Source organism: Gorilla gorilla, chromosome 22 (assembly GCF_029281585.2).
Source record: "Gorilla gorilla gorilla isolate KB3781 chromosome 22, NHGRI_mGorGor1-v2.1_pri, whole genome shotgun sequence".
Classification (NCBI taxonomy): Eukaryota; Metazoa; Chordata; class Mammalia; order Primates; family Hominidae; genus Gorilla; species Gorilla gorilla.
This window is the reverse complement of record NC_073246.2, coordinates 36,080,986-36,104,942: the sequence shown is the minus strand read 5'-3', so window position 1 is coordinate 36,104,942 and position 23,957 is coordinate 36,080,986. Positions and strand designations below refer to the sequence as shown.

At 45.6% G+C, this 23,957-nt stretch overlaps 1 protein-coding gene across 3 annotated transcripts in view; it reads right to left on the bottom strand.

Annotated features, from left to right (window-relative positions):
* Positions 1-23,032, bottom strand: part of KCNE2 (potassium voltage-gated channel subfamily E regulatory subunit 2) — a 190,026-nt gene extending 166,994 nt beyond the window's left edge. For all 3 annotated transcript variants that reach the window (XM_055373933.2, XM_063702601.1, XM_019017630.3), the window contains exon 1: positions 22,559-23,032. The gene's annotated coding sequence lies outside the window, so the exon portion shown is untranslated. The remainder of the gene's footprint in view (positions 1-22,558) is intronic.
* Positions 23,033-23,957: the final 925 nt, after the last annotated feature.

The following is a 23,957-nucleotide window of genomic DNA, read 5'->3' as shown; positions in this document are numbered from 1 at the left end:
ACAGAGGCGAAAACTAAGACTCTGAAGAGTGAGATTTCCCCAGGACCTTCAACTGGTCACTAGCAGAACCGGGGCATCCAGGTTTCAGGTCCCATGTGCTGGGCTTTGTTTACTAAACCTCAGGGCTTTGGACTCAACCTCAGGGCTTCTCCGTGGATTCTTGCCGAAGCTTCCTACTTTGTTTCAAGAACCTGTATTTCCCCCTTTCTTTCTCTTCCCTCCTCCCAGATAGCTTGGGGCCCACAGTTCCCCACCCCTGCCCGATGCAGATGGCAGAAGAAGCCATTGTAAGTCTCCTCGAGCTGAGCGCTGTGCACCAGGTCGCATTCTAAATTTTTGGACTGCGTTCACCAGGGTCTTTCACATTTGCAAGGAGCAGAAGCAGGCCTGGATCCTCTGAAATAACAGGGAGGTATTGCCATAATTCACACAGAGTTAAGAAAGATAGGATTTCCTAACACAGACCAACCTCGCGGAAAAGCTGCGGCCCCAGCTCCGGGGACTGGAACGCAGGCTCGGGGCGCCTCCCCCTTTCCTGCCTGGCAAAGTCCTGTCCTCCATCTCGCCTCCATCCCCTCCTCCCCTGCGCTGGCAGAATGCGCAACGTGTCCCTCCTCGGTGGCCCTGGAATTTTCTGTGCGTCTCTGAATCATGGCACCGGTCTTGCTCCATTGGTTTTGACTGCTGGTCTTGGTCTCCTTCGTACACCTTTGCGAACTCATCACCCTTTGCTCTCTAGGACCCACCGGCCACTTCTAAAAGGGCACCATAGTTCATAGGTGGATTGATCTAGAAAGGTGCCTCCTTCATTCTCCCCCACGATTTCTGGGTTGAAAGCCTGGTGGCAGGGGGACAATTACAGGCAGGATTTATAACTTGGGTGGGCAAGCGTGGGGGTGGAGGACTGTGGCCTCTTTCTCTCTCTCTCTCTCTCACACACACACACACACACACACACACACACACGGAGGGAGGGAGAATGTCACCATTTGTCCCCTAGCTCCATTCCCCACTCCGCAATGATACAAGCATCGCCTGCTTTCTTTAATTTGCTTCAAGAGCTTTTGGTGCAGAGAGGTGGGAGAACAAGGGAGACCCCAACTTGTCGCAGGGCGACTCGTGGCAAAACGCCTGGACCCCGGGGCGGTTTCGCTCAGCTCTTCCCCAGCTGGTGGCCGCTCGGCGGCCCTGGGCTGCGGCATTCCGAGCGCGCGATCCCGCCAGGGGCCGCCACCGAGGGCAGCGCCGAGAGCATGGAATTTTCCACCGCTCAGCCGAGCTTGCAGAATTGCGTCTCATTGGCCGAGCGGAGGTGTCTGTCCCCGCGTGGGTGCGGAGATGAGATTAGCCAGGAGCCCTCCTCAGTGGGCTTTGCAGGGCTCTGATTAATCAGGTCAGCGGGGCCAGGGAGGGGAGTAGAGGGCGGGTGGGAGCCTGTTTTCTAACCCAGCTCTGCTGCAGCCTTTGGACGTCCCCTCGCTGCACGGAAAGTGCGCCAGGGAGCTGGAAACAGTCGACAGCAAACCTTGGAATTTACCTCTTCATCGTAAAATCCCCCCAGAAACCACTGCAAAATAAGATTATCAAGCTAAACCCTGCCCCCTCCCTCACCTCCTCTTAATCTCCCTCATCCCCCAGTTAAGCCGGAACTAAAACCAGGACCTTACTCTCTCCTGTCCCTGACATTTAACCCCTTAAATTCTCTTTCTGCAGTGACTTTCACAGATCCCAATCGCGACAGTGATTCAGGACCAAGTCAGTACTCCCCCACCCCCAGGGTCGAACAAGAAATGCAGAAGGTGGCAGGAAATTAGAACTAAGGGGAGTGGACCTTATTGTGCGGGCTGAAATGCCCACCTTCAAGTTAAAATATGCAGCAAGACAAGACGCCTGGCTCAGCAGCGTGTTCAAATAGAGTGTTGGCTTAATGGAATTTATGTGTGAGCCAGTCGTGTTGATTTTTGATTTAAAATAGCCCCTTGTTTTATTTGCTCCTGGAGTGACTGCATTAGGAAGCTCCTTTCTGAAAGCTATTGTTAAATCTGCCACAAAGGCAGCCCTGGCCCTCACAAGATGTTTGATGAGTGAATGAATGCTGTTCCCGGCAGTCAGGGCCCTTGAATGAAGGTAGTATGAACTCCAGTTCCTCATCCTGGCTGGGTCATATACCTCTTCTTCCTCTTTTTTTTTTTTTTTTTTTTGAGATGGAGTCTTGCTCTGTTGCCCAGGCTGGAGTGCCGTGGCACCATCTCAGCTCACTGCAACCTCCACCTCCTGAGGTCAAGCGATTCTCATGCCTCAGCCTCCCGAGTAGCTGGGACTACAAGCCTTCACCACCATGCCTGGCTAATTTTTGTATTTTTGTAGAGATGATGTTTCACCATGTTGGCCAGGCTGATCTCAAATTCCTGACCTCAGGTGATCCACCTGCCTTGGCCTCCCAAAGTGCTGGGATGACAGGCATGAGCCACCACGCCAGGCCCGTCATATACTTCTCCTGTGACTTTAGACAACTCATAATTTTTGTTGAGCCTCAGACTCCTCACTTTTAAAATGAGGCTAATAAATCCTCAAAAGGTAAATGGAGAATTACCCCATGAGCCAGCAATTCCACTCCTAGTCATATACCCAAAAGAATTAAAAACAAGTACCCAAAATGATACTTGTGCACAAATGCTCAAGGTAGAATTATTCACAAGAGCCAAAAGTGGAAACAATCCAAGTGTCCATCAACGAATGAATAAAGAAAATGCAATATTACCCAGCCATAAAAAAGGAAGGAAATTATGACACTTGCTACAACATGGATGAATCTGGAAAACATGCTAAGTGATAAAAACAGACACAAAAGGCCACACACAATATGTGATGAAATATTGTGATTCCATTTACGTGCCATATCCAGAACACGTAAATCCACAGAGACAGAACACAGCTGGTGGTTGCCAGGGGCTGGGGGCAGGGAGAATAGGAAGTCACTGCTTAATGGGCATGGGGTTTCCTTTGGGGGTGATGAAAATGTTTTAGAACCAGATAGAGGAGCTGGCTGCACAACACGGTGAAGGTACTAAGTGCCACTGGATTGTGCATGCTTTAAAATGGTTACTTTTATGTTATGTGAATTTCATCTCAATAAAAAACTTTTTAACGGGGCTAATAATAAAAATACCTGCCCAGCCTGGCATGGTGGTGTGCGCCTGTAATCCCAGCTACTGGGGAGGCTGAGGCAGGAGAATCACTTGAACCTGGGAGGCGGAGGTTGCAGTGAGCCGAGATGACACCACTGCACTCCAGCCCGGGAGACAGAGCGACACTCTGTCTCAAAATAAATAAATAAATAAATAAAATAAAGAAAAAACCCGCCCAAGGAGTAAATGTGATAATCAATGGAGCGATGTTTGAGCAACTTAAAAACCCTATTTCCTGATTCTCTCTACCTTATTTCTAGAGTGGATCATTAGGGCATCACTTTTTCAAACATACAGCTAAAACTGAGGCAACTCGAGGCCCACCCAGCACCAACTAGAGCGTCAACCAGGAACAGAACCTTGTACTGTCCTGAGGTCCCTTGGCTAGGAAGCTGCAGCCATGTGGATCCATGTAAACAAGAGGCTTCCTGCTGTTAATCTAAACTCCAGGGCCAGAGCCCTGCACAGCAGTCAGTCCTGCAGGCAGAAGAGCCTTGAGGCACCATGAAAACCACTTAAAACTTTTTTTTTTTTTTTTTTGGAGACAGGATCTTGCTGCGACCCAGCCCAGCCAGTGCGGTGCAGTGCAGTCCAGAGCTGCAATCACGGCTCACTAGGCTCAAGCAATCCTCCCACGTCAGCCTCCAGAGTAGCTAGGACTACAGGTGTGCACCACACCTGGCTCCCCTGAAAACTGAATGGGAGGATTGGGCGCTTCAACTAAACACAAAATACAACTTAAAGAAAAGCAATTCAATACAGGCTTCTCAGAGGGAAGAACCACAGAACTGGTGCTACGGTAGGCTGCTCATGCCAAGAGCCAGGCGCCTGGGCTGGAATCTGCCCCAGCTCTACCACCTTCCATATGGGGCACCTCGGCCAGGAGTCAATTTTCTTATCTAACAAATGGGGCTGATTGAAGCACCTACCACACAGGGCTGCAGTCAGGATTAGGCAAATAAACACATGGGCCAGAAAGAGAGTAAGTGCTTCACAAATGTTAGCTGGTGTTGTTGAGGAAAAGGTGATGGATGAAAAGAAACATTGGTTTTGCTCTTTGGGGCACCTGGTGGGGTGAGGAAGACTGGAGTCCCCTTAGAGCAGCTAACCCAGCTGGGCTGCAGCCTTTAGACGTCCCGTTGCTACACAGAAAGTGGCCCTGCTAACCCAGCTCAGCTTAGATCACTTAAAGGAGCAAAGGGCCGTGAAGTCATTTAAAGCAACATGAAGCACTGTAGGCAGGATGTGGGCAGGGGAAACTCAGGGTCAAACGACAGTGACAAAAAGGGAGAGAGAAGGTCAAAAGGGATATTCTAAAACTAAAGCAAGGAGCAGCTGGTACGTATTGGGAGCGGGTCAGGAGTGGGGATGACTCGTATTTCAGGGGGTCTCACCGGACACAGGAAGAGCCTTCTTTTGTTGTAACAGTGAAAAGGGAGCTCTGAAATGTTGTCCCCTGCCATGGGAGCACTTGGAAAGTCCAGTTCTCAAAGCAGAATTCACCACACAGGCAGCTCCTTCCGAGGAAAACCACGAATGCCGTAAACTCCACAGAGACAAAGACCCTCCATGCAGGCGGCCCTGACCTGCTCGTCTAGTTCCCACCTGAACTGAAAACCTCATCATGAGCGTGAATCTTTCTGCAAATCAGCAAAGACCGACAGCCTTTAGCAGCTAAAGAGAGGCCTGCAAGGTGCAGAAGTGAATAGGAATTAGGGCATTGTGTGGTTTTCTGTGGTGAAAACCATACTCGTCCTTTGTAACATCAACCACCATCCTCATCATCCTACTACCCTCCCCGTGCCTGGAGCCTCCCAACCCACTACTGCTACAGTGTGAGAACCGAGGGGAGTCCCAGTTGGAAGGGCTGCGATACAGCTCCCTGTGTGGTCAGCCTGTGTCCTGAAATCCAGTTCCCACCAGCCTCAGAGCAAGGAGCCCAGTGAACTAGCACTCCGGACAGTCCCAGAGGAAGGGAGACTTAGGCCTTGTTGAGATGCATCTTCAGACTGTCTTCAGTCTTCCCTACACACATTTTATTAGCTGTTCACAGTAGGTAAATACTGGTATTCTACGAAGGACAATACAAAAAAGGAAAGGTGTCCTCTACTAGAAATACTTTGAAGCTATAGTTCTACGTGATTTTTTAATGTCTATAGTATTTCCTCCCCCTCTCAACACACACACACACACACACACACTGTCCTCTGCCCACTCCCACCTCCACCCCTCCAACACTGACACAGGGAAAATACTTTAAGTTGGATGGCAGGAAACTCGCAGTTAAATGGATTAAGATTCAGAGATCAGAGACAGAACTGATTTCAGGTGCATCCCAATTTTTTTTTCCAGAGATGGGGTGACTTCATTTTTTCTGTTACCTGGGCTGGAGTGCAGTGGCACAGTCATAGCAGTCACCGAGTCCACCCCTGAGCTCAAGTGATCCTCCCACCTGAGCCTCTTGAATAGCTGGAACTACAGATACGTACCGCCATGCTTGGCTAATTTTAAAAAATTTTTAGAGAAGTTAGGGGGTGGTCTGACTATGTTGCTTAGGCTGGTCTTGCTGAACTCCTGGCTTCAAGCAATTATCCCATCTCAGCCTCTATTTTTTTAAAATACAAGTGATATATGTTTATTGTAGAAATTTTTAAAATTACAATTATGCAGGAAAAAAATAGGAAAAATTTAAGCCTTCCAATCTTGCCATTCAGAAACTACTATTAAATTTTTAAGTTCCAATCTATATATACACATATACACACGGGATGGGGGAGGGGACCCCCACCTCCCACCCCAGCTCATTTGAAGGTGAAGGTGGAGAAAGTCTGGGAGGTTGAAGCTGGGTGCATGGATGCATGGAGCCAGATAAGACCAGCAACAAGGAAGAAAGCATGACTACTGGCATGGCCTCTGGTACCCAGGCTGTCCCTGAGCCACAGCTCAGCCCCATGAAATATTGTTTATCCTCCTGGTTCTTTGCAGAAAGTGGCACAGCCTGACCCCTTGCAGGACCGAGGCATATGCGGGACAGGTGGGAATGCTGGCCGGATGGTGTCCCCTTCCAGGGCACCAGCAGGGACTGGATTGTCCTCAGACACCTCAGTAGGCCATAGGAACCATGAAGCCAGGGAGAGAATTTGAGGGTTCATGCTCCTGACACATGGGAAACACCCCTAAGGCCCTTCAGGAATAACTAGAGAGACAGAGGAAGAAAGTGCTGCTGTTCTGCAAAGGAAGTCCACCAACCAGGGGAATTTGAGTAATGACGATGAACGTAACTTCATTTTTCCCAAAGAGTGTTGAAGCCTGGGAAAATTAATATTTCTATATATATATATTCTTAAACATAAAATCGGATCATATCATAATTCAATTAGTAAGCTGTTTGCTTAAGATCTCATGAGCTTTTTTTCTCCCTGTAGATTAAGAGATAATTATATAATAATGCATTTCAAACTGTGTTCTATAGTTTTACCAAATTCTGGAGACCTGTGAGGGTATTTCAGGGCCCCTACAGAGGGGAGAGGACATTTTGCAGATGGAAGGAAGAGATGATAAGTCCCTACTCCCAAGTCAACCTAGAAGAGCATTACTTTATTTTATTTTTTATTTAAGTTACAAAAAAAATTCTTGGAGAAACAAGCCCCAGTAACAAACAAATTTAGAAAATAAAATAAAATTCCCAAAGAGTTCTTCAAATCGTCAGATATTTGGTCAATATACAGAGTAGGATCCAGAGTTCACACGTTACATTTGGTTGACAAGTCTGTAGGTTTCTTTTTGTAAGTCACATTTTTGTTGTTGTTGTTATAGCCATTTTCAGGGACCTTAATGACTTTAATATCATTTCTTTTTTTTTTCTTTTTTGAGACAGAGTCTTGCTCTGTTACCAGGCTGTAGGGCAGTGCTGCGATCCCTGCTCTCTGCAACCTCCGCCTCTCGGGTTCAAGCTACTCTTATGCCTCAGCCTCCAGAGCAGCGGGACCACAGGTGCCTGCCACCACACCCAGCTCGTTTTTGCATTTTTAGTAGAGACCGGGTTTCACCATGTTGGCCAGGCTGGTCGGGAACTCCCAACCTCAAGTGATCCACCTGCCTCAGCCTCCCAAAGTGGAAGAGCTCTACTTTTAAACAGTTCTATACACTGGGATTCTAGAAAGACTGATTATGAAAAAGTGGAGGTGTCCTTTACTAGAAATAATTTGAAACCACAGTTCTGCATGATTTTTTAATGCTGTATAGCATTTCATTGTGTGGATAAATGATAATTTATTCATCAAGCCCCTATTTTTGGATATATAGGTTGTGTGCAAGTAAGGAGTTGTGTTCACCTGCAAATATCAAACTCCTGAAAGACTGACTTGGACAAATTAGATTTTTTAAAATATATATAAAATAAAAAGTTTGGAAGGAGGCTGCATTGACATCGGTTGTTGGGTAATGGTCATCTCCAACAGGCCACTGGGACTCCAGAGCAGGACAAAGGGGGAGAGGGGTGTGGAATTATAGGTCAGAGGATGCTGGTAACTGAGTGGATTCCCCTGAGAAAGCGTTTTCCTGCCTGGTATCTCCCAGTGACTTCTGCTTACATCTCATTGGCCACCCTTACCTGCAAAGCGCCCAGAACATGTGGATTGCATTGCCCCCGTCCCGCCACAAAACTGGGGTTCTGTTAGTAAGGAAGAAGAAAAGATTAGAAAAACAAATAAACCTTTGTCATGAAAATCCTTTTCCCCATATCCTTGGAGATACATCACAAGTTAATTTTTTCCTTAAGATCAAGTCACAGAAAGGAAATTGCTCCTTTAAAGAGCTGTTGGTCAAAGGATACGTAATTGCAATTACATAGGAGGAATAAGTTCAAGAGCTCTGTCCTGCAGCATGGGGATTACAGTTCGTGACAATATACTGTATTCTTGAAAAATGCAAAGAAAGTGGATATTAAGTGTTTTCACACACACAAAAAAAACCTCTGTGAGGTAATTGGCTAAATTTAACCATTCCACAATGTACAAATACTTTAAAACATCATGTTGTACATGAAAAATACATACCATTTTATCTGTCAATTCTTAAAAAAAGGCAGAGCATTTGTTCTCAGACTTCTCTAACAATTTGCCCTTTAGAAACATTATACTAAGAAACATTGTATTTATATTCCCACCAGCAGTGTCTAACAAAAAAAGTATCTATTTAACAAAATATTGGGATAATCTTTCATTTTGGATCTTTGCTAATTTAATAAGGAAATTTTTTATAACTTTTTTCTTAATTGTTTAAAAATATTTCCAAAATATGTAATAGTCCTGATTCCACTCCTATCAGTGGGATGTGTATGCCCTGGAGTGGGGCTTCTTAAATTTTCACAGGTACACAAATCACCTGGGATCTCATTAAAATGCAGGTTCTGATGCAGCAGGGTCTGGGATCTGCTAAGAATCCCATTTCTTACAAGTTCCCAGATGATGCAGGTGCTGCTGGCCCACAGACCACACTTTGGGTAGGGAGTTCCTAGACGCTCCACGGGTGCAATTTTGTTATAAGACAGAGTTATGTCTGATTGTTGAGTGAGAACTGCTCTCTTCCCTGAAGACAACCAACTTGCACACCTGAAGGTCAAACGAACAAACATCGTCAGAGTGGATTCAGGGTAAACCAAATCTCTTCTTATATGATACTGCAGAGTGAACAACTTAGCTCTGCACCATTCAACACAAGATTTCTGAGTGAGCTTGGAGGCCCTGCAAAAAGTGATGGCTGCCTTAAACGGGTTAAAGTTTGGGGAGGGGCCAAGAAAGCCCAGTACCTCCAAAGCGATGACCTAGACAGAGGTGAGAGCCTGGAGGAGCCCAGGAGGCAGAAACAATGATCCCTGATGGTGGGCACCTGGGGAAAGTGTCACGCTGTCAAGGCCTTGTAGGACCCTCTGTTAAAATACTAATCTGGGTTCAGTTCTCTTTATTCTCACCCACATCAAATCCTGGCTGGTGGCCCAGCTTCACACTTCCTGACCTTAGGGATTTGAGCTGGCTGAAAAGATTCTTCCTGGCTTTGGTAAAAACTAAATTCCTGGATGGGATTATGCCAAAGGCCTGGGAGATGAAAGGAGAAGGGGAAGGAAGGGAGGAAGAATCCGGAGCCAGGCAACATCAGAAGCAGGTGTGGAGACTCAGAGGGTCTGGGGAACACCCAAAGTGGGAACCAAGGCACCCAACCCAGGCAACCTGACCAAGATGCCTGTCTGTATTAGTCCATTTTCACACTGCTGACACAGACATACTCGAGACTGGGTAATTTATAAAGAAAAAGAGGTTTAATGGACTCACAGTTCCACGTGGCTGGGGAGGCCTCACAATTATGGCAGAAAGTGAAACGCATGTCTTACATGGCAGCAGACAAGAGAGAATGAGAGCCAAGCAAAAGGGAAAACTCCTTATAAAACCGTCAGATCTTGTGAGACTTATTCACTACTACAAGAATAGTGTGGGGGAAACTGTCCCCATGATTCAGTTATCTCCCACCAGGTCCCTCCCACAATAAGTGGGAATTATGGGAGCTGCAATTCAAGATATTTGGGTGGGGACACAGCCAAACCATACCACTGGATGCAGGCCATATCGCATAGACACAGCCCAGCTGCAGGGTCTGAAGGACCTAGTACCAAGGCGGTGTGGGGGTGAGAGACAAGGAGGGGATGTCTGCGGGGATTGTTTCGGTTCACAGTGTATACTTGGAAGTCCGATTTGTCTGATCTTAAGATAGCCATTCCAGTCTTCTATGCTTCTATGCTTAGGGTTTGCAGAATACAGCACATCGTTTACCGTCTTGAGCCCATCCATGTGCTTATCTTTAAAGTGTGTCTCTTTGTAAACCTTTTTGTCATAATTAGACTGGGCCATGGGCTACAAAAATAATAATAATAATAATAATAACATTTATTTGGTAGAAGAGGGATGTGCTATTTACAGGGCAGAGAAAGTCCCCAAGAGTCATAAGATAAGTCATTAACATCACTGGCATCAACTAAGTATCTTCTTAATCAATGAGAAACCAGGATACAGGTGAGAAAGAATTAGAGAGCAGATTCGAAGTTGAGGTCATGGGGACAGCAGCTTCTGTGGCTCCTGGATACCCTGCGTGCCCAACCACAGGACTCATGTGAGAGCTTTTCAACCAGGAAGAGGGTTTGAGAGTGTGTGTGTGTTTGTGTCCACCTGCCAGGTAGGCTTAGCCCATGCACTGCCCGTTTCCCTAACAACAGGGCCACCAACCATGAAACCCCTCCCAGGGGCATGAACACTCTCCTGTGGCCTTTAGTCCACACCTACAAATGTCATGCACCACCCACAGTGAGAGACAGAGACCAAGAAATCCCCGCAAACGTAGCTAAGAAATAGCTTTCATTTCCTGCATTCAGTCGTTTTCAAACCAGATGCACCTACCTGGGAAGATTTTTTAAGTGCCAATGCCTGGGTCACATCCCCAGGTGACTCTGCTTCTTTGATCTGATGGTGGGGTGAGGTATCTGTATTTTATTTACTTATTTTTATTTTTTTGAAACTGCCTCTCACTCTGTATTTTTTTGAGACTGACTCTCACTCTGTCACCCAGGCTGGAGTGCAATGGCACAGTCTTGGCTCACTGCAACCCCCACCTCCTGGGTTCAAGCAATTCTCCCACCTCAGCCTCCTGAGTAGCTGGGATTACAGGCACCTGCCATCATGCCTGGCTAATTTTGGTATTTTTGTGGAGGTGGGGTTTCACCATGTTGGCCAGGCTGGTATCGAACTCCTGACCTCAGGTGACCCTCCCACCTCGGCCTCCCAAAGTGCTGGGATTACAGGCATGAGACACCATGCCCAGCCGGTATCTGTATTTTTTGAGGCAATTTCCACTTAAGTCAATATTTCTAAAGCCTGCCTAAGTATGCTGAATGTGCAAACAAACCCCTTTTGCACGCTGAGAATATCCCAGAGGGGACCCAAGTAGAAAGCCACCTGTTTTAAACAGTCAGGTCTATGTTATACTGTGGCATGGCCAATGGCACCAGGGCTGGCTGGCTGCTGAGGACAACTCATGGAGTGGAATGTGACCAGGCAATGTCAGCACCCATCAAAGGCACCAGCCCACTGGGGAATGGCATCTGACACTCCTGGTCCTGAGACTGCAGGAGGGAGAGACCCACAGCCAATGGGACACCCAATGGGAGTCCTGCTCTCCCCAGGGGAAATAATTAGCCCTGAATTGCCCCATTACTTGATATCTATCTCCAAGGTCTATGTGAATGAATAGGTCTCTTTGCTTGATTTCTTCCCCTAGAGCAAATGTTTCAATGATCTCCACACTCCTCCTTAATTCAGAGTCCATTGTCCAGCACATTTGAGCCCCTCCATGAAAACAAACTCCTAGGTGGGTATAATGTAAATAAAACCATTGCCATCCGAAACGGTGTTTCTTGTTCAACCCTGCTTGCAAATCTTACTCAACCGGCAGAGACAAAAAGCAGCACTTTTCGAAGTATGAAAACTACCCATTATCCCATTAGAGAGATGCCGGTTACAGAGATGCCGGTGGAAGTCGGAAGCTTCTGGCTTCAGGCAGAACTAGTGAGTTTGAAGCTCACTTTTTAAATGAAAAAAGTAATGCTCTTTTCTTCTTTGGGACTCACAACAGCTAGTTCATAGTGTGAAGCCACAAAACTAGACCTTTTAAAAATGATCTTGTCCTAAGACTAGGAGGTTGGAAGAGACGAGAAGGTTTTCATTTAAAGAATGAGAGTTTTTTCTGGCCCTTTGGCCAAACTGAATCCCATCCACTTGTCCAATCCAAGATCCTCTTCCTGGATTCACTATCTCCAGATGGGAACTTGCTAGATTTCATTCATTAAAACCAAGGCTCCCCACTTGCAGGCACAAGTTCCCATCTGCTGCCACATCTTTGCAGTATCAGCTCAGCCTTTCCTCTTCTGGCACCAGTTCACAGGCTCCTGTAGAACCAGAGGTAGGTGTATGACAGGGGTTTTGTGCCTTGAGTGAAAAACTTACTTACCCAAGACAATAGTGCCATTCCACATCCATTTTCTGCAGACATTTCAATACAAAAATGATTGAGGTGGGAGGTGGGAGTACGGGGGAGGACTGGTGGATTATGCAGGGATCTTGTGGCTGCCAAAACCCAAAATATATTTCCCTGCTGCTTATAAACAGCAGTAGAAGGTCACAGCCACCTCCGTCTGAACTTCTGTCTGCTTGATAAGAGCAGTTGAAGATGTATAAACATTGCTTCTCCCATCTTCCACTCACTTTCAATGAAATACTACTTAAATACAATCAGGACGACACATCTTCAATATTTAACAGCTCAACTATGGCCCTGGCCTGCCAGAGTGGATATCGTGAAGACCAGAGCAGGTGGGGGAGAACACTATTCCTTCTAAATCCTGAAGCGGGGGTGGCTTTGCAAAACAGAAAGACTTGCAAGTAAACAGACTGAGTCATCACCTAGGATAAGTGACAGCAGTCTTAACACATTGCATGGCCTTAGATTTTACATCAGCCAACAAAGATAATAAGATTTCTGCCTTCTCTTATACAGACATTCTACTGGCCAGATATCCTTGTCCCACTCAACATGCAATTGTCTGGGTGATAATTTCACCCTCGAGGATCCACTCTCTGGATTCGCTGTCTCCAGGTGGGAACGTGCTAGGTTTGCCTGCACTTTGCTACAATATTCTCTGTAGCTGGAACTTACAGTATGGAATGTGAGGAACAGAATAATAGTAGTAGCTCCTCTGCACACCCAGATACTCAGAGGCAGATTTTTCTGCATGAAGGGGGACTTGCTATCATGATCCTGGACATTAAGGACATTTTAAAAGTAAGTTAGCACTGCCCTCCATGGCTGGCTGCTCTGTGGACACCCTGGGGAAGAAGCACTTACTTAAATGATTAGACCTGGATTCTGACCTTCGTCCTGAAGTGTGTGGTCTGTATGTGTGTGTGTGTGTGTGCGCGCTCGTGCACATGCGAGCATGTGTGTGACTATGTGAGCATGTACACACATGTGTGTTCATTTGCTAGGTCTTGTTTTCCCTCATCTGTCAAATAGCAATGATATTACCTGACCCATCTACTTCACAGGATTGCCTGGTAGATCAAAAACGAAATTGATGTATTAGGGTTTGTATTAGTCCATTCTCACATTGGTATAAAGAACCGCCTGAGACTGGGTAATTTATAAAGGACAGAGGTTTAATTGACTCACAGTTCTGCATGACTGGGGAGGCCTCAGGAAACTTACAATCATGGAGGAGGGCAAAGGGGAAGCAAGACACCTTCACAAGGCCACAAGGCAGCAGGAAGGAGAAGTGCAGAGCAAAGGGGGAAGAGCCCCTTATAAAACCATCAGATCTTGTGAGAACTCTTTCACTATCATGAGAAGAGCACAGGGGAAACTGCTCCCATGATGCAATTACCTCCACCTGATTCCTCCCCTGACACATGGGGATTATGGGGATTATGGGATTTACAATTCAAGATGAGATTTGAATGAGGACACAAAGCCTAACCGTATCAGGGTTCTTCCAGTGAGACAGGATGCGTATAGAGAGATCTATTAGAAGGAATTGGCTCACAGAATTACAGAGGCTGATAAGTCCCCAAATCTGCAGGGTGAGTCAGCAAGCGAGACCCAAGAGAACGGATGGTGCACTTACAGTCTGGGTCCAAAGGCCTAAGAACCAAGAAAGCTGATGGTATAAACTTCAATCTGAAGCCTGGCAGGTTGAAGACCTAGGAAGAGCTGATGTTTCTATTCAAGTCCAAAGGCAGGAAAAAGTTGACGTCCTAGTTTGAATGCAGTCAAGCAGACGAAATTTCCTCCTACTGAGAGAGGGTTGGCCTTTTTGTTCCATTCAGGCTTTCAATGGATTGGATGAGGCCTGGCCATATCATAGAGGGCCATCTGCTTTACTCAGTCCACCAATTTAAATGTTAATCTCACCCAAAACACCCTCACAGAAACACCCAGAATAATGTTTGACCAAATATCTGGGTACCCCTGGGCCCAGTCAAGTTGACACATAAAATCAACCATCACAATGGAGTCAGAGGCAGCACTGAGTACTGGAAAAAACACCATTTCTGGAGGTCAACAGCCCAGCGTCAAGTTCCAGCTCTCTTACTTCCTAGTTGTGTGATCTGCAGGTTACTCGAACTCTCTGAAGCTGCCTCAGTTGCCTCATCAGTAGAATAAGGATGACAGAAGAATCAGTGTCTGACACATAGCAGACACCAAAGTGTTGGCTGTTTTGGATGCAAAAAGTACTTTTCAATGGTTCCATTTGCCCTTTGCATTTAATGTACATCACTATTTTAGACAAAAGGGGCTGCAAGACACAGAAAATACATAGGAAGAAAAAAGGAGGTATTACTATCAATGAAGAAAAATAATGAACCAGCAAGTGATGTAGGCCTTATTTATACAACCTTGCCCTTAAGTTAGTAGACCAGGATCTGTGGGCCTTGGAGAGACATCAGAACTGCTAGACTGTGTGGCTCGGCTCCTCAATGTGAAACTCCTCCTTTACTTTCCCGGGGACCCACGGACGCATATTTGCCTTGGAACATAATGGTGGGGTGGCTGTGGCCCTTGCAGAGTGTGGGCATGTTTCACATTATATGCATGCGTGCTGGAGGATAGTGAAACCAAATCCATTTGGGACCTGACACTGTCATCCACCAAAAAAGCAAAATATTTTCCCATCTAGAATCAAAGTAGAAAACCACTCTCACAGTTGGTTTGGGTTTTAAAGGCACACCAGTGGTTGAAAAATGGTTTGTGGTCCAGACAAGACTTGAGCCAACCCAACACTTCATTACAGTGCTGGTTCCCCTTCCAAAGTCCTGCTGCAGCACGTGGGCGGTGTTAGCATCCCTCTGGCAGCTGAAATGGACCCAGAGAAGGGAATCATGGTTAGAGGAGACCTAGATGGTACAGCAAGAAATGCAGAGGCTGGGCTGGCCAGACGAGACTGCTGGGGGCCAGCGTAGAGCTCTCACAGAGTGTGAGATATTTGGGGTTTGGCAAACCTGAAGAAGCAGGCTGCCAAGTCCCACAGCTCCCTCTCCCCCTGGTGTATTTCAAAGGAAATTAAATCCACATGTTTCTGATTTGCTGACACTTCAGGCTCATCCAAAGGTGGTTTTGCAAGAGTGGTTTGGACATGAGGAGCCCAGAGAAACCCTAATTATTATTGTTATTTTTCATTTTGAAATGCAGACCTGTACGCTTACATAATCCATGCCATGCCTACCAAATCAGACCCCAGTTTTGCCTTCCCAAAACTTTTTGTCCCGGGCCCACCGGCGACAGGTCATTGAAGTCAACTGGAGAAGAGAAACGATGACTTTAACATCCAACCTAGAAATCCGCCTTGAAAATAGCACCTAAGAAACGCCAACGCTGGCATTCAAAAGCAAAAGCACTGTATGGATTGGGTCTATGGATCTCATAATTTCCTTAGACTCTGGGCCAAGGGGCAAAAACCTAAATTCAAGATGGTAGGTCCTGGATGTAGGGTCTGAGGTGCACGGATATGGAGCTCAGAACATCAAGAGGAAGGAACCATCACTAAAGTGTTCTCTAGAATGTTCTCAAATGACCAGCCATATCTGTGAATGAAACTCTGACAAGCTGCAACCAAAATTCGGCTTCAGGGACAGAGAATCTCATTATACACTTAGAAATAATTTAGCACTTTTGGATGTGACCTGTGACCTCTCCACGCCTAGCCACATGCAAACAATTGACCAGAGAGGTCAGGGACCAAAGAGCTCCTGTCTTCTGACCCAGGAGTGAACATTGTCCATTCCTCCTATCCCTCTCCCATTTAAGGCTTTTCCATTCACTTCAAGGGGCCTCCTCTCCTGCCGTGAGTGAGTTCTCCCGACAGAAGCGGTGGCTTTGTCCTGGTGCATGGCAGTGTGCTCTACACGCTCGATAAACGAGCAATGAAGGCTGAGAAAACGAATTGGAAAACAACCTTCTCCAGTCTCTCCGCTCCCGGGTTGGAATTTTCAAGCTCCTGTCCTCCTGGTCCTCAGAACTTCACATTTGTTGTCCGTTTCTCCTGCCTTTTTAAAATCCAGGTAGCAGCCCAGCGTTGTGCCTTGCACCTATAATCTCAGCACTTTTGGGAGGCTGAGGTGGGTGGATCCCTTGAGCCCAGGAGTTTGAGACCAGCCTGGGCAACATGGCGAAACCCCGTCGCTACAAAAAATACAAAAATTAGCTGGGCACAGTGGTGTGTGCCTGTGATTCCAGCTACCTGGGAGGCTGAGATAGGAGGATCGCTTGAGCCTACAGAGGTCAAGGCTACAGTGAGTCGTGACCGCATCATTGCACTCTAGCCTCTGGGCAACAGAATGAGATCCTGTCTCAAAAATAAGAAAACAAAATAAAATAAAATCCAGGTAGCCCTTTCTTCTCAGGTCTCAGCTGAGATGTCCCATCCTGGGAAGGCTGCTTCTTTTCAGCCCAGCTTGGGAGGCCTGCCCCCCACCTATATTGAGCTTCCCTCCCTTCCAGGTGTGTGTACATAGATACATACTCGTGTTTAGCTAATAAAGTACAAGGTCACCTGCACAGGCTGCCTGCCCACTGGACTGCTGGCCCCTTGAGGCCAGGAACCAGGGCCATCTCTGTCACCCTCTTCCCAGAGCTTGGCACTGAGGAGGGGGGAAATTGGTACTGGTCCTCTCAGCAGCTTTGCTCCCTAACCCTGCAACCAGCCTTCGCCATCAAGACGGCTCAGTTCTGTGAACCGTACAAACCATGAGTCATTAGAGCCTTATCAGATGCTTCGAGACTAGTGCCCACGTGAGTTAGTTTGCTGGGGCCGCCGTGACAAAGTGCCAAAGGCAGGGTGGCTTAAACAACAGACGTTTATTGCTGAACAGTTCTGGAGGCCAGAAGTCTGAGATCAAGGTGTTGGCAGGGTTTGTTCTGAGGGCTCTGGGGGAGAATCTGTTCCAGGCCCCTCCCTTAACTTCTGGGGGTCGCTGGCAATCCTCAGGTTCCTTGGCTTATAGAAACATTGCCGCAGACTCTGCCTTCACCTTCATATGGTGATCTCCCTGTGACTGTGTCCAAAATTCCCCCCTTTTAAAAGCCACCAGTCATCCTGGATGAGGGCTCACCCTAATGGCCTCATCTTAACTGGATCATCTGCAAAGACCCCAGTTCCAAATAAGGTCACGTTCACAGATGCTGGGGGTCAGGACTTCAACATCTTTGTTGAGGGGGACAAAATTCAACCTGTAACTCCTCAACCTATAATACCACTCCTCCGGCAGAGAAAAAAATATTTTAAACCAACTTAAAATTCTCATTGAAATAAAGTAACCATTTAATTTATTGCCCAAACTGGAACATTTTTTGCGAATAAAAGAGAGTGCTATTGATAATTTTGTAGGGAAAATGAGCCGCCCAGTCTGGGCCACATGGCCACCCTCTGTGGCTGAGCTCATTTCTCAGCCCTTCCCATGCAAGGATGCGGTTTTACCTTCACTGCAAATCCCTCTTTGTTTGTGTTCCCCAGCAGGTCCAGTGTGTTTTATACACAGTCACAGCGAAACCAAGGGATTAGCTGTATTCCGGCTGTAGTTAATTCACTGTTTCCAGCTAAATGCAAGCCCAATCTCAGCAATTAATGTGGCCAGATCAAATCAGGTTCTCTTTACACCTGTTCCCCTGCTTAATTATGTTCTCATTTCCCAGGGGGACTCAAAGGCACTGAGAACCATTAGCTCAACCCTGGATTAGGAAGGCAGCATCAGGCCCACAGACATCACCATCATGCACAGGCGATGTCCCTGAGACAGCTCCAGCCCTTACGTCTAGAAATGTGTCTTGACAACTGTGATGCCCCCAGCGTGGCCAAGGGAACGATCCCCTTTTTTGTTAGAGACTTCCTTTCATGTCGTCCCAAGGGAAGGACGTGTTCCCAGTGGTGCTCCTTTCTGAGGTAATTGTTGGACAGGAGTCAGCCAGTTAAGCCTGCCCACCTAATTAACGGAGTCTGTTATGATTTATCAAAATAATGAGATAGGGAACAAAGACATTGCTTCACCCCCCACCCACCCGCCTGATATTTTGGCCTCCTTTCTTCCTTTTGGAAGATGACCCAATATTAATGAGAAATGAGTCACTTATTGTTGGGGTGCAAATAGAGAGATAAATGACATCAGTAATTAAGTCTCAAGCCCTCTTTGGTATAATGGAGCCATTTGTCAGGCAATATTATTCAATTAATTAATTCCATTAGGGCTACCACACTTCTCCCAACCCAGCCGTTCAACTGTCAGCTCTGATCATTTGTATGATACAAAAATAGAATGGTTAATAAATGCATCATGAAACCAAAAAGAAAGTATTTTCGCCATCACAAGAAAGCTAACTAGAAGTGCGTGATTTGTGAATGTGTGAAGTGCTCACAGCCAGCCGCAAACCTCTTCCCATCACGGACTGAAATGTATCTGGTTATTTCTTAGTTCAAATCTCTAGGAAGAAAAAGGGAGTTGGTCCAGCTCATCTTCTTGTGCCCTATCAGTAACCAGGGAAAGGAAAGGAGTCGGGTGACATGAAATGGAACTGTGTAAGGGACAAGGGCAGGCAAATACAGTGGGAGGGAAGGTTTCCAGAACAGCAGCTCCCAGCTCACGTGCTCCACAAAGGTCTGCTGTCTTTCCTGTCTTGCCAAGTACAGAGGAGAATCCTGACCTCGGTCTATGCCCATCCACCTCTCATTGCTCACAACTCATGTTAGTTTTGTCTCCGTTGAGGCTCGTATTAATTAATAAATGCACCTGCATTCTCTCTGATTCCATTACTCTTTCTGTTCTCCTTTTCAACCCATGCCAGTTGCTCTCAGAATTCTCTACCTCCCTCCTAGTGGGAAATTTGCCTTCAGAAAAAAGAAAGGTAACAGTCCAGAACCACAGTTAAGGAAAGTCTGCCTAAATGAATGAGTATCATCATATTCTAGAGAAAGGCCAGAAACTCCTTATGAATCTTGACATATCCCAATTTACCTCTTAATTCGTCTCCAAATCAACCTTTTTCTTTGATCAGCAATATCAACATACATAAAATACCATCTCCGTGTTTCATTTCTTGTTCTGTTCTGCTTTGATTAGGTACTAATACTCCAGGAGCACTGGGATCTGCTCATTTTCATTGTGACGCAGCAGTATTTCAGCCAAGTTTGGAATTAAATATGCCTTTATGTGCTGGCATAAAAAGCTATCTACCATTCCTAGGAAAACAGCTTCTATTCCAAACAGCTGACTTCCAAAGTCCAGAACATAATCTATTTGTAAGCTGCGTGGCTGCCTACACAGTTTCAGCCCCTTTTCTCTCACCTCCCAGCTAATCAAGTAATCTTTTGTTTCCTGAGCCCATTCTGTGGACAGGAGTGTAAATCAATCAACAGCGAAGGCCTCCAAAGCCTGCAAGCCAGGATGAGCAGGAACAGGCCAAGGGCAATGGTTCTCAAACTTCAGCCAGCATCAGAGTCGCCTGGAAGATCTATCACAACAGACTGCCAAAGATCTGGGGTGCAACTCAAGAACTGGCATTTCTAACCTTCCTCCTAGTGGAAAATTTGCCTTCAGAAAAAGATGGCCCAATCCAGGGAAGAGCCACTGGCCTAGAGTATATGGGACAGAGGTACAGGGAGGTAATTAGATGTTCAGAATCCTCAGCAGCCAGCCACATAACCTAACTGGTCCAAAACCCACCCTCCCCTGGGATGGATCATGACGGAGTAAACAGCCCTCCTTGGTCTCTTCTGCCTTAATCTGTAGGCAGAGATTACACCCTAGCATGAGATGAACAATTGCCTTGGAATAGGTCAGCATCACGTGCCATTTTATAATTAAATCTACAAATGGTACGACAACTCACAAGATTTAGGGATTTCTGAATGTTTGTGAAAATATTTTGTTTTGTCTGCTGCTTCTTGTTGATGTCACACATACCCAAAGACATTCCACGGGTTTAACAAGTCTTGGGCATCTTGTGGAAGACTCAGATTCTCATCCATCTCAGAGATGGATGGGGACCTTGACGGTTTTAATTCTGTGCACCATGATTGCAAGGGTCATCTGGTCCAGCATTTCCCAAACTTCTCTTGAGTCCCATTCACAGATATATGCAATCCAACCAATCCCTTTGCAATTTGTGTTCATGTCTTCATGTTGGTGTGTCATTTTAGTGTCTTGGCCTGGGTTCCCCTCAGAAGGCATAGCCTGCAACAAGGGCTTTGTAAGGGAAGATTGGTTTGGAGAGTGATCTCAGCAGACAAGAGTAGGGGCCTGAGGGTGTGAAGCAGGGAAGAAGGTGGTGACCTGATCCATCTTATCTTCTGGGAGGATCCTCTGAATTTGCAGCCTAGGGGAAGAAAAAAGGGAGTACTAATTTATAGACTCCCACCCCCTTTTGGCCAAGAATTTCCTCATAGAGTGTTGACTCCCTTACACTTCCAGGTTGCACAAGCCTCAATACCAGGACACTGTGTCAGAGAGGCCCAGGGCAGAAATGGAGAGACACAGTGCATCTGAAACAAGGCACCTTCTGGTTACACCTGCGCAAAGCTGGCTGCTCCAGCAATGGCTGGTGTGGAAGATGGGTCAGAAGGTGAGAGATACATACAGAAGATATCTACTATAGTGTGTATGCAAAAGTAGAAACTGATAGTCAAAATATTTTCTATTTCATCAACATAAATTTCATGTTAGCTACAATCTTTAATATCAATATATTTAAAATTTTAATCAAATGTGAAGATTAACACCAAGTTTCAAGAGTGTGTGGCTAAAACCCATAAACCTTACAATGTACCTACATGCCTCATTTCTAGAAACTTCTACCATTTCTGTGTCCACAAGAGCTAGGAAACAGTGACTACACAATAAGTTTTATGATAACCATTTCAGGGCCACCAGATACAAGGAGGAAGTCAATAAAAGAGTTATTTTGTGTCAGCTGTTGGGTGCTCAGATTAAAATAAAAATTGAAATTAACCAGGAATTGGGGCATCAAAAATTGCTTTCATGACCTCATGTCTGAAATTCTTATATTTTGTGCTTAAAATATCAGCTAGTGGCTATTTGTAATCACTTCTTTACAACCATTTGTTCTCTATAAATGAAAACCAAAATTACACATAACTGTCCCTGTCTTTTCTTTCTGTAACACTGGGTTTCTGAGGTCCAGGGGCAGACTTTGACGAGACAAAGGCCATCTTCAGATAAAGTGAAGATTATCATGAGGCAATTTACTGAATTATTAACATGAATTTCAACATCTGTGTTGCTAATGCTTCTAGCCTTTAACAAATGATCCATTCAGGATATGGGCCAAAGAACATATGGCTAAGAATAAAGGCCATTTGAAACCGCACAGGGGTTAGCATCTTTGGGGGCTCAGCACACAGTGAAATTGACTGAGGCCAAATCACGAGCATGCTCAGTTGAGCAGCCCCTACTGCCACGCATGCGTACATGGGACCCACTCAGGGGCTCTGGAATCGTTCTGAGATGAAGCAGGGAGGTATTTAAATATTTCGTAAAAAATGTTTTATCATTTGAAATTTTCAAAAACGTGCAAAAGTACAGAAACTAGTATAATGAGCCCTCAAATATCTCACCCAGCTCAAACAACTATCATGGCTAATCTTCAATACTTTTTTAAAAAATTTAAACAGGCATCCGTTTTGCTCCTAAAGGCAGGAAACCAGGGAACATTTTCATGACCCTCTGAGGGTTTGTGACCTGCTGTCTCTGGTTCACTGACCTTATTCAATCCTCTCTTTATACAAGGGAATGCTATGCTTCTCCCATTCTCTGGCTATTTCTCATGCTCGCACCAAATTAAGTGGACTCTGTCTATGATTTCAGCAACGGTGACATATAATCCCAGTGTTAAAGGACGGAATTTTCCAATGCAGAAGCAGCAGAAAGTGAACAGAGGAAACATTGCCATGAGCAAAGGCTCCTCAACACAGTATCTCCGACTGTGCTACAAAGCCACCCAGCGTGTGGATGAAAAGTGAAAAAAAAATCTGACAATTGAGTGATTGTTCTCTCTCTACAAGCAATCCTACTATTTCTAACCCCTCCATGGGCTGCACAGGCAGCATGCAGACATTGCCTAGGTCTTCCTACAGGGGCCGGCGAGCCCGTTGTTTTCCAACAGACCAAGATCCGACACCAGGATTGCAGTCATCAGAACCTTTCCCTCCCACCCCCCCTCTCCCGCCCCACACCAAAACAAAGAGGGAGTTGAGCAGGGCAGCTACTCACCTTGTCTCATTTGTTCACAAAGAATCCAAAGCCAGCAACATGGATCAGCTTCTTGCTTTTTGTCCAACTACTTGCCTACAACTCTAGAAAAACAACAGAGGTCTGCCAAGAATCTGCAGTCCCTTCAATCTCAAAATAATGACTAGCCTATCCAGTGTTTCCATCCAAGGAATTGTTGGTTCCTACACAAGAAAACCCTTTGGGTGGTAAGAGTCAGGAGTCCAAGAAAGGCATGTGGTTATTTTTGCCCCTTTCTGGACCCCGTCTGCACTTTGGAAAGAAAGGGAAATCTATTTTTGACATTGGCTATTCAGCTTTCAAATAACATCAGCCGTTAAAGCATATCTAATTTAAATGCTGATTCAAAGTTTTGCTTAACATTAAGACGACTTTTTGGTCTCCTTCTGCTTCCTACTGCCTCAAGCAGAAACACGGCTTCCCATTCGCATTCTGTTTTCTTGGCAAATATGAGCTAAAGTTTTGGAATAGGTAAAGGAATTAATGCCTCCATTTTCATATGACAACTTCCATCTTTTTAAAAATAATAATATACCAGAGTGATCAAGTGGAAAGTTTCATTTTTTTTTTCTTTCAGATTACAGCACTTCTAAGACTGGCCACCTCATTCAATACAATTTGTCATTAAAGGAATTATGTGGTCACGAGATATGAGAGGAAAATGAAACACGGCGGGGTGGGGGGAGGGAGAGCATTAGGATAAATAGCTAATGCATGTGGGGCTTAATACTTAGGTGATGGGTTGATAGGTGCAGCACACCACCATGACACACGTTTACCTATGTAACAAATCTGCACGCCCTGTACATGTATCCCTGAACTTAAAATTCAGTTAAATTAAATTTTAAAAAAAGAAAAAGAAAATGAAACACAATGGGGTCAGGGGGAAAGAATGGAAAGGACATGGTAGTTTTGGAATATTACAGTGGGCACAGGCATCGTTACACATCAACCTTGAGACTAAAAAGGCAGGGAACGAACATGAAGTTCACTGGGACGTTGCAAAAACTAATAAGTATTGTAGTGTCACTGACAACAACACATCTGCATCCAGCCTCCAGAGTGGCTTCCCCTCGCCGCTCCTTGCTTGAAGAGAAAGCCAAGAATTTGCATTTCATTGTTTTAAAGAGAAAAAACAAACAAACTATACTTCTAATAGCCATGAAAGCATTTGCAATCCAGAGTTCAGCTTGTCTTTTAGTTAAAAAAAAAAACAGAAAGCCGCACTACTTTACCAAAATGATTCCTAACATGAAAGGATGGAGTTGTTTTGCCTTTAACTCATTTCAAAGGCAAAGAAAATTGCTCTTCTTCAAAGCCTTTGGTTGGAATTGTTCATCCAAAACAAAATAAAATTAGAAAAACAAAGCAGCTCGCCCTG